The following is a 12,397-nucleotide window of genomic DNA, read 5'->3' on the forward strand; positions in this document are numbered from 1 at the left end:
AGCAGTTAGAAGACGAGTCACTGAGTTCACACTTCCGACAGTTAGAGAATGGGGAAACTCTAGATTTTGGGCTGAATGGCGAAGGGGTACTTTGTTTCCATGGGAGAGTCTGTGTGCCGAAAGACACTGATTTGAGATAGACAATACTACAGGGGGCGCATAGTAGCCCTTACGCTATGCATCCTGGCAGTAAAAAGATGTACCGTGACCTTCGAGAATTGTATTGGTGGCCAGGACTTAAGCGGGAAGTTATTGAGTTTGTGAGTAAGTGCCTGACTTGTCAACAAGTTAACGCGGAGCCCCAGTTGCCTTTAGGATTGCTTCAGCCAATTAAGATTCCACTTTGGAAATGGGAGAGGGTAACTATGGACTTCGTTAGTGGGCTACCCGTAACGCCTTCTAAGAAAGACTCGGTATGGGTCATCATAGTTCGGTTGACCAAGTCTGCCCACTTCATACCTATTCGAACTGATTATTTGTTGCAGAAGTTTGGCTAAGTTGTATGTATCCAAAATTGTGAGACTGCATGGGGTATCAGTTTCTATTATATCCGATAGAGATCCTCGTTTTACGTCTCAGTTCTGGAAAATTTGCATGAGGCATTGGGTACAAGATTAGACTTCAATACTGCATTCCATCCTCAAACAGATGGTCAGCAAGAGAGGGTGATACAGATACTGGAGGACGTGTTAAGAGGTTGTGTGATTGACTTCCGGGGAAGTTGGAAGGATTTCTTACTGTTGGTAGAGTTTGCATACAATAATAGCTGTCAATCTAGCATAGAAATGACACCTTACGAGGCATTATACGGTCGTAGGTGTCATAATACTTCTTGTTAGACAGACTTGGGTGAACGGCTTATTGTGGGCCCTAAGTTGATTTCAGATATCGAAGATAAGGTTAGGTTGATTCGGGATCGGCTTAAGGTAGCTTCAGATAGACAAAAGTCTGATGTGGATCTAAAGCGTAAGGAGATTGAGTTTTCGGGGAGGGACTTGGTGTTTCTTAAGGTCTCGCCGTGGAAGAAGGTATTGAGATTTAGTCAGAAGGGCAAGCTAAGCCCTAGGTTCATTAGGCCTTATCTTGTTTTGAAGCGTGTGGGACCAGTTGCCTATCAGCTTGAGTTACCTCTAGTGTTAGAACGGATTCATAATGTGTTCCACGTCTTTATGTTGAGGCGATATCGCTCTGATCCTTCGCACATTGTCTCAACTGAAGAGGTTGAGCTAACCTTCGAGGAGGAATCGGTTCAGATTATAGATCGTGATGTAAAGGTTCTGAGGAAAAAGACTGTACAATTGGTTAAGGTGCTATGGCGTAATCATAGTTCTGAGAAAGCTACGTGGGAGCCTGAGGAGGCGATGCAATGACAATACACCCTCATCTATTTTGATCAGGTAAATTTTAAGGCTAAAATTTTCTTAGGGGGTAGATTTGTAACGCTCCAAATCTTTGTTGATTTATTTGCATGTTATGTGGCGTGTTGGCTTGCTTGGTGTGTTGGTTGAAGGGCTTGAGAATGCATGAGAAGTCTTGAGTTCAAACCCAGACTTTAGCAAATTTCTACTTCTTTTAGTATAAAATTTTGTTACTGTTAGTGGGCTTTTAATTTATTAAGGGTGTTGCATAACATAAGGAGCTAGCTAGTGTAGTGGCAAGAGGCGTCTGGAGTATGGCACAAGGTCTAAGGTTCGAGGCCTGTCAGCACAAAGGGTATTTTGGTTTTGTTTTGCTTCTGACGTGGGGTAGGTGTTGGAATGGGATTAAAATTGGTGTGTTGAAGGAGTAAGAGGGGTTGGAGCCGAATCTTAGGGAGTGGTTGGAGGGATTTTCAGTTGCTAAGGAGTTGGGTGAGTAGTGATATGGATTGAGTGATTTTAGGAGTATTATAGGGAGTGAAAATATGGATTTGAGGAGAGTAGTAGGGGGTGTGCTGGTTGGGGACTCTCATGCATGGCATTTTCGACTTTTGGGCAAAGTTGAGCATTTGGTTATTGTTGTTTCGATTTTCTCTTAGTGAATCCCAACTTTCCCATTTTGGTTTTTCGCTTTTTGTCATTTGGAGTTTTTCTTCTGGGTTGTTGTTTGACTATTGATCTCTTTGTTTTTTTTTTCATTTCTTCCTAGTATCTTTACTCTGTGGCCGAATATTCATCTCAGCCTCTCTTCTCCTTTTCTTTCAGTTTTGACTTGTAGAGACCGATTCATTCTTACTTATTTTCTTTCTGTCGGGTTCCAGTGTTTGTTTTCTCTGTTGCTTATACTGAATTTATCAGCATCTTCTTCTCCTCTTCTTGGTTCATGACGCTCTCTCTCTCTCAATTCTTCTCATTCTTTTGGTGGTTGGCCGAATGTCTTCTGGTAAGTGGTTTTGTTCTTTCAATTTTCCCTTCTTTTCTTTTGGTGTCGTCCTTCCTGTTTTAAGTGATGCTGGTTCTTCATTAAGGACAATACTCTCAAAGGGTAGAAGAGGGCACAAGTGTTATGGAAGTGAGCAAAACCTTTTGGTTGTCTCTCGATTGAAGGTAGTGTTTTAGTTATGGTTGTTTTGGATTGGGTTATTTGTCTTGGAATTCTAACTATTGGCCGAATGGTCTTATCTCTGTTCTTGGTCATTTGCTACTGATCATGTATAAGTAAACATGATTATTAAGGGTTGTTTGTTATGCAGTATTCTTCAAGGAGTTTGTAGCCAGCTTTAGACAAGTGGTTCATACAAGGGTAGTCTCATTTTCACAATCAAGGTAAGTTGGGTGTTATTTCAATTTAGGGAATAGGGAAGGGTGTTTAACCCTAGTACCGAATGTCTAACGGAACATTGTGATTGAATGTAGGTATTGGAAAGTGCTTGGGCTGGTCGCACGGTTAGCAATAGGTGTGTAATCATACTGTCTCCATCATTAAACGACAAAAGCTAAAAAATGGTTACCACCGCGTGCTCACACCTGTGTGGTCCTTTAGATGCATAAATGCGAGCATATGACTGTAGAGGCCCCACGAACGGTCTCGTGAGTGTGGGTCGTTTGGGCTACGATAGGCCGTGTAGGCCCCATCGACTCGTAGGCCCCACTCGAGTATACCGCAGGGATGTATTAAGATGATTGGGTCGGCGGTATAGTTGCACGACCAAGGCCATTATTTAAGCGTAATGGGCCACACGAGCGTGTGGACCCACATGGGCCATATTATGGGCTTAGGCCCATTTGCCACTGATTGAATGTTAGTGTCGCACAAGTCGCGTAGGACAACTGTGGACTTACTGTAAGGTTGGTAAATATACGTAGGTCTTAACTTGTTAAAAAGACTGTTATACCCCTACAAGGTAAATGATCGATATACCCCTATATGATATATGACCATCTGAGCATGCCATGATTGTTGTATGTACATCCATATTATGTTGCACTGCATGGGGTAGGAATTTTTATATTGGAGGAAGTGTACTGAGAGGCTATACGCCTAATACTGGCAGCTCTGTTACAAATACCGATAGTACCGTCAACGGTACATTATTCTAGAGTATAGGGATGGGTGGGTCAATTTAATCCCTACGTGGAGTGTAGGGCTGGACGGAGTAGAGTGCAAAGGATGGTTGGGTAGGATCTATATATGCATGTTTGATACTATACTGAAATGGGCCAAGGCCCACATTAATACTGTTACTGATATGGGCTTAGGCCCAGATTGTATTACACACTGAGTTTTCATAAACTCACTCTGCTATTTATATGCGCAGGTAATCCTTAGCTAGGTTGGTGCTACGAGGGACTCAGGAAAGGCCACACCACTGTTATATTGCTTACTGGATTTTTAATAGTGGTAGTTTTAATTTGGGATAAATTTTATGTAATAAGGTCATTTTAAGTTTTGTTTTAATTGGGGATTTATTTAAAATGATTTTTACTTGAAAGTGATAGTACTCGGGATTTCAAAATAAAAATGATTTTCAACTACTATACGCAACTTGTTTTAAAAGCTTCCGCGATGACCAACGTTTTAAAATGTAGTAACAAATTGGTAAGACATGCTTTGCTAAATGAATCGGTAATTTGGCAGTAATTAAGATAAAACAATTTTTCTTAGAGACCTGAACGAGGCTTAACACAAATGGACCCATTTTTTCAATAGAACTATGTTTTACAAAGCCCACTCTAATGTGACATCACAGGTTCGGCCATAACGTCTAGGCCGGGTTTGGGGTGTTACATTTAGTGGTGTCAGAGCTAGGTTGCAAAACTCGACTGTGGATTAGGGTTTTTCCTAACAACGTGAATTTTAGAAGAAATGTTTCATATAGTGGAAAATATTTTGAAGTGTTATTTTCGAAGTGTGGTATACTGAGTCTCCAGCGTCGATTCTGTAAGTTCTCTAAAACTACTGTTTAAACTGGAATACTGAGACTGTCGTAGGTAATAGATTGTACTAAAACCTCTATTAGGGTACCTGAAACTGTAGTAAGACTGTGATCTGAAAAAACGAACAACTCTAAATTGTTGGTACTGTATTTCATAAAACATTTGCTAAAACATTGGAACTATAAAATTGATGCATAAAACTGTTAATACAGATAATACGCGAATCGACTATGAGCACTAGAGGTACTTGTGGAAGGGGTACTAGGGGCCGCAGCGGTGCTTGTGGAGGTACTCGGGTTCGATTTTTGGCATCAGGCCATATGCCTAACGCTAAGGAAAGAGAGGCTCTAGATTCACCTATAACTGAAACTGGGTCACATAATCATGCGGTTGGGGATGACGCATTATCCCAAGCTATGCTGCGGATTTTGGAAAGGGTCGCTAGGCCCAATATTGGTACTGTGGGTCGTGGTCAGTGACTGAACAACTTAGGTCTAGCGAGGCTAAGATCTTCAAGGGTATTGCTGGAGTTGCCCCTAATGTGGAAGAGTATTGGATAGAGGCCACGGAGAGGATCATGGATGACCTCGACTGCACCCTAGTGTAGAAACTAAAAGGAGCAATGTCCTTGTTGAGAGATGAAGCCTATCAGTGGTGGCTTACTGTAAAATAGGGTACTCAGCCCGATCAATTAACTTGAGAGTTCTTTAAGAATGCTTTTCAAGGGAAATACGTGGGCGCTAGCTATGTGGATGCCCGCAGAAGAGAGTATCTAAATCTGACTCAGGGGGATAAGACTGTAGCTGATTATGAGGTGAAATTTTTGCGATTGAGCCGCTATGCGCAAGGTATGGTGGCCACTGAGTATGAGCACTGTGTTCGCTTCAACGATGGCCTTAAGGATAGTCTGCGGGTTTTGATAGCTCCTCAGAGAGAGTGAGATTTCCTATGTTGGTAGAAAAGGTAAAGATCGCTGAGGATGTGAAGTGTGCTGAGCGCCAGAATCGCAAGAAAGATAAAGGGAGAAATAAGAAGGTTTTGGAACCTTCAGGATCGGCTATGAGATCGGGGAAGAAAGCTAGAGTTGATAGGCCAGCTAGAGTTAGGGCCCTTGTTGCTACTTTTGGGTCGCAGCCTTGTACAGTTTGTGGAAACGCTATCAGGGCGAGTGTTAGGTGCAAAAAGGGGCATGTTTTAGGTGCGGATCTATGGAGTACCGTATCAGGGATTGTCCGCAAAGGCTTGTTCAGATGCAAGCTACTGGTATGGGTACTGTTCAGCCGTAGAGAGGTTTTCAGCAGCCACCGAGAGGTCGGGGGCCGGCTAGGGGTGAAAATGGCATGGGCCATGGATGAGGGGCACCGGGCACAGGTGCGGGTCATACTGAGGTAAGGCAGCCAACACTAGTTTATGTTGTGCATCACCGAGAGGATGGAGACGCCTCAGATGTCATTACGGGTACATTTTTCATTCATCAGTTACCTTACAATGCATTGATTGATGTTGGTTCCACACACTCTTATATAGCATGCTCTGTGTCTGAGACCTTGGGTGTGATGTGTGAGAATACTATGAGTGAGAGTACCGGGTTAGTCCATTAGGACAGTCGGTGAGAGTAAGCAAATTGTTTAAGGGGGTACCTTTGGTGGTTCAAGGGAAGATCTTTTTAGTTGATTTGATGGAACTTCCTTTTGGGGAATTTGACCCTGATACTAGGTATGGACTGGCTGGTTAAGCATTAGGCGAATTTGGATTCTGCTTCTAAGCGGGTGGTCCTATAAACTGTAGAGGGCGACGAGATTATTGTGATTAGGAAGTGTCAAAATTATCTTTCGAATGTGATTTCTGTACTGAGAGCTGAGAAGATGGTTCGTGAGGGTTGCGAGGCATATTTAGCCTATGTCAGTGCTTCAGGGTTTGAGGGTATGTCTGTTAAGGATATCAGAACGGCTAAGGATTTTCTGAATGTCTTTCCCGATGAGCTATCGGGGTTACCACCTAATCACGAAGTTGAGTTTGGAATAGAGCTCTTGCCTGGTACAGCTTGTAACAGTTCGATTTTGACCCTAGTAGGAATAGTGGTTTTGGGACCACATATGCGAGTTGGAAAAATATTTTAATATTATTTTCCATGCCTATTATAAGTGAATTGACATGTGTGAAAGTCTCGTGTGAAAATTTAATTGTTTGCATGCTTAATTTACAACAAGGACCTAATTGCGTAAAATGTAAAAGCTGTGTGCTGGTTGTTAAAGTGCCTATTTGATGTGGCTTTTTAAGTATGAAGTCCTTATGATACAATTGGACCATTGTACTAATGCATGGACAAGTATAGACATTAGTAGGTGGATTTTTATATGTTAATATTAAGGGTAAAGTTGGTAAATGGCATATAATGTTTAATAAAATAAAATAAAGAATGAAAATAGGCCATTATCATGTTATATTGCTGAAATTTGAAGAAAAAAGAAAAAGATCTTTAGGGTTTTGGCTAGTTCAAGGCTTAATTAAGGTATTATTTTATTCGATTTTTGATAATTTCTACGTTTTTGTAATCGTTGCTTTGTATACTATCATGCCCATGTCTCAATTTCTAATTTTGGTGATGATTTTGAAATATGCCATTGATGAAACTAGGAGCTTTGTAATGTTAGTTGATGAATTATGGAAGTTGATGTTGGGTTTGTATATGTTGTCATTGAATTTTTGATGAAATTGAGTAGTTTGGGCTAAATTGTCAAAATGCTATTTTGAGGGACTAAAATGTGAAATAAATGAAATGTATGGAGTTGTAAGTGAGTCAAGAAAATTTGGCTAAGCTTTTGTACAAGAAAATATTGTGTATTTTGTGATTTAGTGAATTAAGGACTAAAGTGTCGAAATGTGAAAAGGTGAGGGTTATTTTGTAAAATACCCTAATTGTGTATATATGGATTGTTTTGAATGATTTAATGAATAAAAGAGTTAATTTTAAATACTTATAGATCAAGAAAAGAGGAATTCCAACTTAGACCGAGGGAAATCGAAGGTTGTAGAATAAATAGTCCAAGTGGACAAATTTCGAGTACGACATAAGTTCGTACTTAAGATATGATATGAAGTATATTTTGATGTCTTGATATACATAGATTATATATATATATGCTTGGTTAAATGAATGCAATAATGAATCGTTAGGATTTGGCACTAAGTGTGCGATTGAAACTAGCTTCGGCTTTATGAGGCAGTAAGTGTGCAATACCAATTTAACTTCGGCTAACTGAAGAGGGCACTAAGTGTGTGGAATCGTTCTAGCTTTGTCTAATCCTTAAGCACTAAGTGTGCGGATGTTTAAAGTATGAATAATATACAGAAGTCTTAAAATATTCATCAAGAGGTAAGAATGAAAATGAATAAGTATGGGAAGATTCAGGTATGTATGATACCTAAGTGGTAGATGATATTATGTATGTGAAGTTTAGTGGATTGGTATGAACATAAAGATTAAAAATGTTTATATACTTATGGTTTGATGTTTATGTTTTATATATTGTTGATGATTTTAGTACGAACTTACTAAGCTTTGGAAAACTTACTTTGTGTGTATTTGCATTGTTTTATAGATATCAAAGCTGCTGAAATCTCGGGGATCGTCAAGGATTGTCACCACACTATCAAACCTTATTTTGGTACTTTTGAAAGTGTAAATATTTTTAAGTATGGCATGTATAGGCTAGAATGTCTATGTATTTAAGCTTTGATATGTATATATATGTTATGCCATGAGAGTTGGGTAGCAAATGTTATGTTTGTGCTTAGTTTTGGTAAATGGTTTGTGATGCCAAATTGTGTACACTTGTAATGGTTATATGGCCTTGTATGTGGTGGTCATTTTGAAATATGCCAAGTTGAGGAAATAGTAAGTTTAAGCATAAGTTAGAAGGTGCCATAAGTGAGCTATGAAATGAGCATTTTGGCATGTTGTTGTAGTAAGATTTTTAATGTTTTTTGGTACGGATTTGAATAGGTTATTGAATGATGATGATTTAGTTATCATGAAGCATGTTTTAAACATGGATTTGGCTGAAAATTTTGGTGCAAATGTTGTTTAATATTGCTTGTAGGAATGACCCTAAAATGAGTGTCAAGTTGGCTTAAACCAAGCCTACATTGTGCCACACGGTCAGGGAACACGAGCGTGCCTTGTGGTCGTGTATGCAAAGTAGTAACCTCTTAAGATCACATGGTTAAGACACATGGGTGTGTCATATGGCTATAGGCTTAAGTCAATAACCAGCTAAGTATCACACAGCCATGGCACACTGTCGTTTCTGTTGGCCGTGTGTAAAAGTCAGTATATATACTTTGTTTTGGCAAGTCTGGATCACATGGGCATGTCTGGTGCTCATGTAAGGTACATGGCCTGGTCACACAGGCGTGTGACCTCCACAGAATTAAATTTTTTTTCTAAGTTTTGAAAATTCTGAATGTGTTTAGTTTAGTCCCAACCTTTCCTAAAAATATGTCTTAGGTCTTGGAGACCTCTATAAGGGATGAATTGTTGATTTGCTTATGCATTAATATTATGTTATATTTGTGATTCTGTATTGATCTGTAATGTTCTGTCTATTTGGTAATGCCCCTTACCTATTCTGGCGAAGGTTACGGGATAGGGGTGTTACATTTTATTGGTATCAGAGCTATGATTTAGTCAATTCTAAGACTACCATAGCATATGTGAGTTTAGCTATACATGCCATATTTATGAATTGTGATAGTGTGATGAATCCTGACATTGAAATGTGCTTTTATATAGCAATGGATCCCGATAGATTTGTAGCAGATGATGTTGAAAGCAATACGCCTGCTCCCACGTAAGGGACGGTGCAAGCTGATTCTCGACCGGCTACGAGTAGTGATAAACCGCAACTTATACATATCTTTACCCCATGCTTAACACATTTTATGGATGATTTTTCCTTATATTTGGTGAATTCGATGCTCCTAATGCCTTAATTTCATGTTTTATACTTAGGAGAGCATAGGAGAGTGAAAGGAACGAGAAACGGGCCAACGTATGATATCAACACGGCCTGGACTTCCTCACACGGGCAGACCACACGACCGTGTCAATTTGGCAGAATCGAAGCACGATTCACATGGGTAGACCACACGCCTATGCCTATTTAACAGGCTTGACCACGGCCTGAAGTAATCATACACGGGCGTGTCCCTGTCGAGCCCAAGCAGAGTCTTATTCGGAAAAGGCCACTTTTGATGGCTCTTAGGCATTCCAAAGCCTATAAATACACCCTAGAAGAGGAGAAGAGGAGGACACAGAGGAGGAAGCAAGGAATTGCTCAAGGAAAGCCGACCGATCCATCTCAGAAGCCGAATTCACCATCAAAACCCTTCAAACTCCCTCAGAAGTTTTGGGTTTTCTTATGTTTTGTTATTTTTATTCTTTTGAGATGTTTTCTTTCATTAGTATGAACTAAAACCCCTAAATACCTAAGGGGAATGAAACCTAAGACGGATCTTGTTATTATTATCTGAATTGTATGATAAATATTTGACTTGTTCTTAATTATGTGTTCTTAATTTTGTTTTGATATTCCAGGATATTGATTCAAGTTAAGCTCTTATTTAGAGGAGGAATAGACCTTGTCTAAGAGTACATTTGTCATAATTAAGCGGAGTTGATTGCGCGCCTAGAGATAGGGTGACAAGATTTTGCCATATTAGGGTGAAACCTAATAAGGGGATCCATAGATCGAGTTAATGTAACCCTAGGGAGTTAATTAGAAAGAGATTTCAATTATTCAACCTAGGGTTAGACGTTGTTAGTCTCAAGAGAGATAATAATATAACTTAGGAATTTCTACGGATCAAGTCAAATGAATAAATCGTCCGATTCAAAGTCAAATAACAAGTGAAGTCTAGGTGGATTTTTCCTTAGGTATTCTCTCAATCAATCAGGTTTTCCAAAAGTAATTCCCCAATTATATTTTCTATGAATTCTTAGTTTAGTTAATTAGTTAGTTAAACCAAACCCCATTTTTCTTAGGCTAGATAATAAAAAGACAGTCATTACTAGTACTTTTAGTTCATTTGGGTTCGACAATCCGGTCTTGCTAAAGCTATACTACTGTTCGATAGCTACACTTACCTTCATCATGATAATAGTTAGTTTCAAGAACGATTCATTATAAATATTTAAAACCTGTCACGAATATCACGTACCAAGTTTTTGGCACCGTTGCAGGGGAACTAAGATATTAGGAATACTTGATTTTTATTACTTTAGCCATTTACTTTTACTGCAATTTTAATTTTATTCTAATTTTGATTAGTAATTGTTCTTTTTCCCTTTTTCTGGTATGTTCTTATAGTTTATGACTAGAAGAAACCCGTCAGGACCACTACTTATTAATAGTGAAATTAATCGCATAGCTTGTAGAAACCAAAGAGAAATAAGGTGAAGATTAAGATACACAGAGAACGAGCAAGAGGACGATATTCAAACCCCAACCGATTTGATGGCTGAAACCAAGAAAATCCGCTACCTCCTGCAATTGCTGTTAATCAAAATCATACTTCACGCACTATATATGATTATGCTAAACTTAATTTAATAGGAACCGAGTCAAGTATATTTAGAACTGCTATTGCTGCAAATAATTTTGAACTGAAACCTAACATAATTCAAATGATACAACAATTTGTTCAGTTTGATGGTTTGCAGGACGAGGATGCCAACGCTCACTTGGCAAATTTCCTAGAATTTTGTGATACATTTAAAATCAATGGCATTTTTGATAATGCCATACGTCTTCAGTTGTTTCCTTTTTCATTAAGGAATAAGGCTAAACAATGGTTGAACTCGTTACCACAAGGGTCAATCACTACTTGAGAACAAATGACCGAAAAATATTTATTAAAATATTTTCCACCAGCTAAAATAGCCGAATTACGTAATGATATATCTTCTTTTGTGCAGATGGATGTAGAAACACTCTACGATGCATGAGAGAGATACAAGTACCTTTGAGAAGGTGCCCTCACCATGGGTTACCACTTTGGCTACAGGTTCAAACATTCTATAATGGCCTGAATCCTTCGACTTGGCAGATGATTGATGCAGCTGGTGGGGGAACTATCAATAATAAGACACCTGAGGAGGCTTACGAATTTATTGAGGAGATGTCACTGAATAACTATCAGTGGCAAGTTATGAGAACAAAGCCGACAAAAGCAGCCGGTGTTTTCAACCTCGACACGGTTACTATACTATCTAAGCAAGTAGAACTCTTAAATAAAAAGATTGATGGTTTTTGTGGTTCTACTCAGGTACATCCAGTGATGAGGTGCGATTCGAATGGAGGAGAAACATGCACAGAGTATCAACCCTTCAACCCTAGCATCGAGAAGGAACAAGTCCAATATATGGGTAACAATAACTCTGGATCCCAAAATAACCCATATAGTAACACTTATAATGCAGGTTGGAGGAACCATCCCAATTTCTCTGGGGCGGTCAAGGAAATCAAAGGCCACAACATCCTTTGGGCTTTCAACAACCACCTTACTAGCAAGAAAAGAAGCCAAACCTTGAGGAGATGCTAACCAAATTCATCTCGGTGTCAGAAACTCATTTTCAAAATACTGAAACAACACTCAAAAATCAACAAGCATTGATCCAAGGGCTCGAAACTTAGATTGGACAGCTTGCCAAGTTGATTTTCTGAACGACCACAAGGTAGCTTGCCAAGCAATATAGAATCTAACCCAAGGGAGCAACTCAACATGATTACTAGTCAAGATGAGGAAGGGTTAGTCACACTTGAACCAGAACCAATGCAAGAAACTGAGATAAGCAAAGGTAAAGGTAAGGTAGACCAGAATGAGCAGAAACTGGTAAGTACATAATACAAACCTCGTGTACCATACCCTAATGCGACAAGGAATGTAACAGCCCAAAATTGACCCTAGTCGGGAAGTGGTTTCGGGACCACAAAACCGAGTTACAAGAAAATTTATTTTAATTTTAATTGCATATATTA

General features: G+C 39.3%; 1 non-coding gene across 1 annotated transcript; it reads right to left on the reverse strand.

The window, feature by feature from the left end:
• Positions 1-11,297: 11,297 nt before the first annotated feature.
• LOC121210182 (small nucleolar RNA R71) lies at positions 11,298-11,407 on the reverse strand. Its single transcript, XR_005905310.1, has one exon. It is a non-coding gene; the product is annotated as a small nucleolar RNA R71 (small nucleolar RNA).
• Positions 11,408-12,397: the final 990 nt, after the last annotated feature.

This window comes from Gossypium hirsutum, chromosome A11 (assembly GCF_007990345.1).
Source record: "Gossypium hirsutum isolate 1008001.06 chromosome A11, Gossypium_hirsutum_v2.1, whole genome shotgun sequence".
NCBI classification, from domain to species: domain Eukaryota; kingdom Viridiplantae; phylum Streptophyta; class Magnoliopsida; order Malvales; family Malvaceae; genus Gossypium; species Gossypium hirsutum.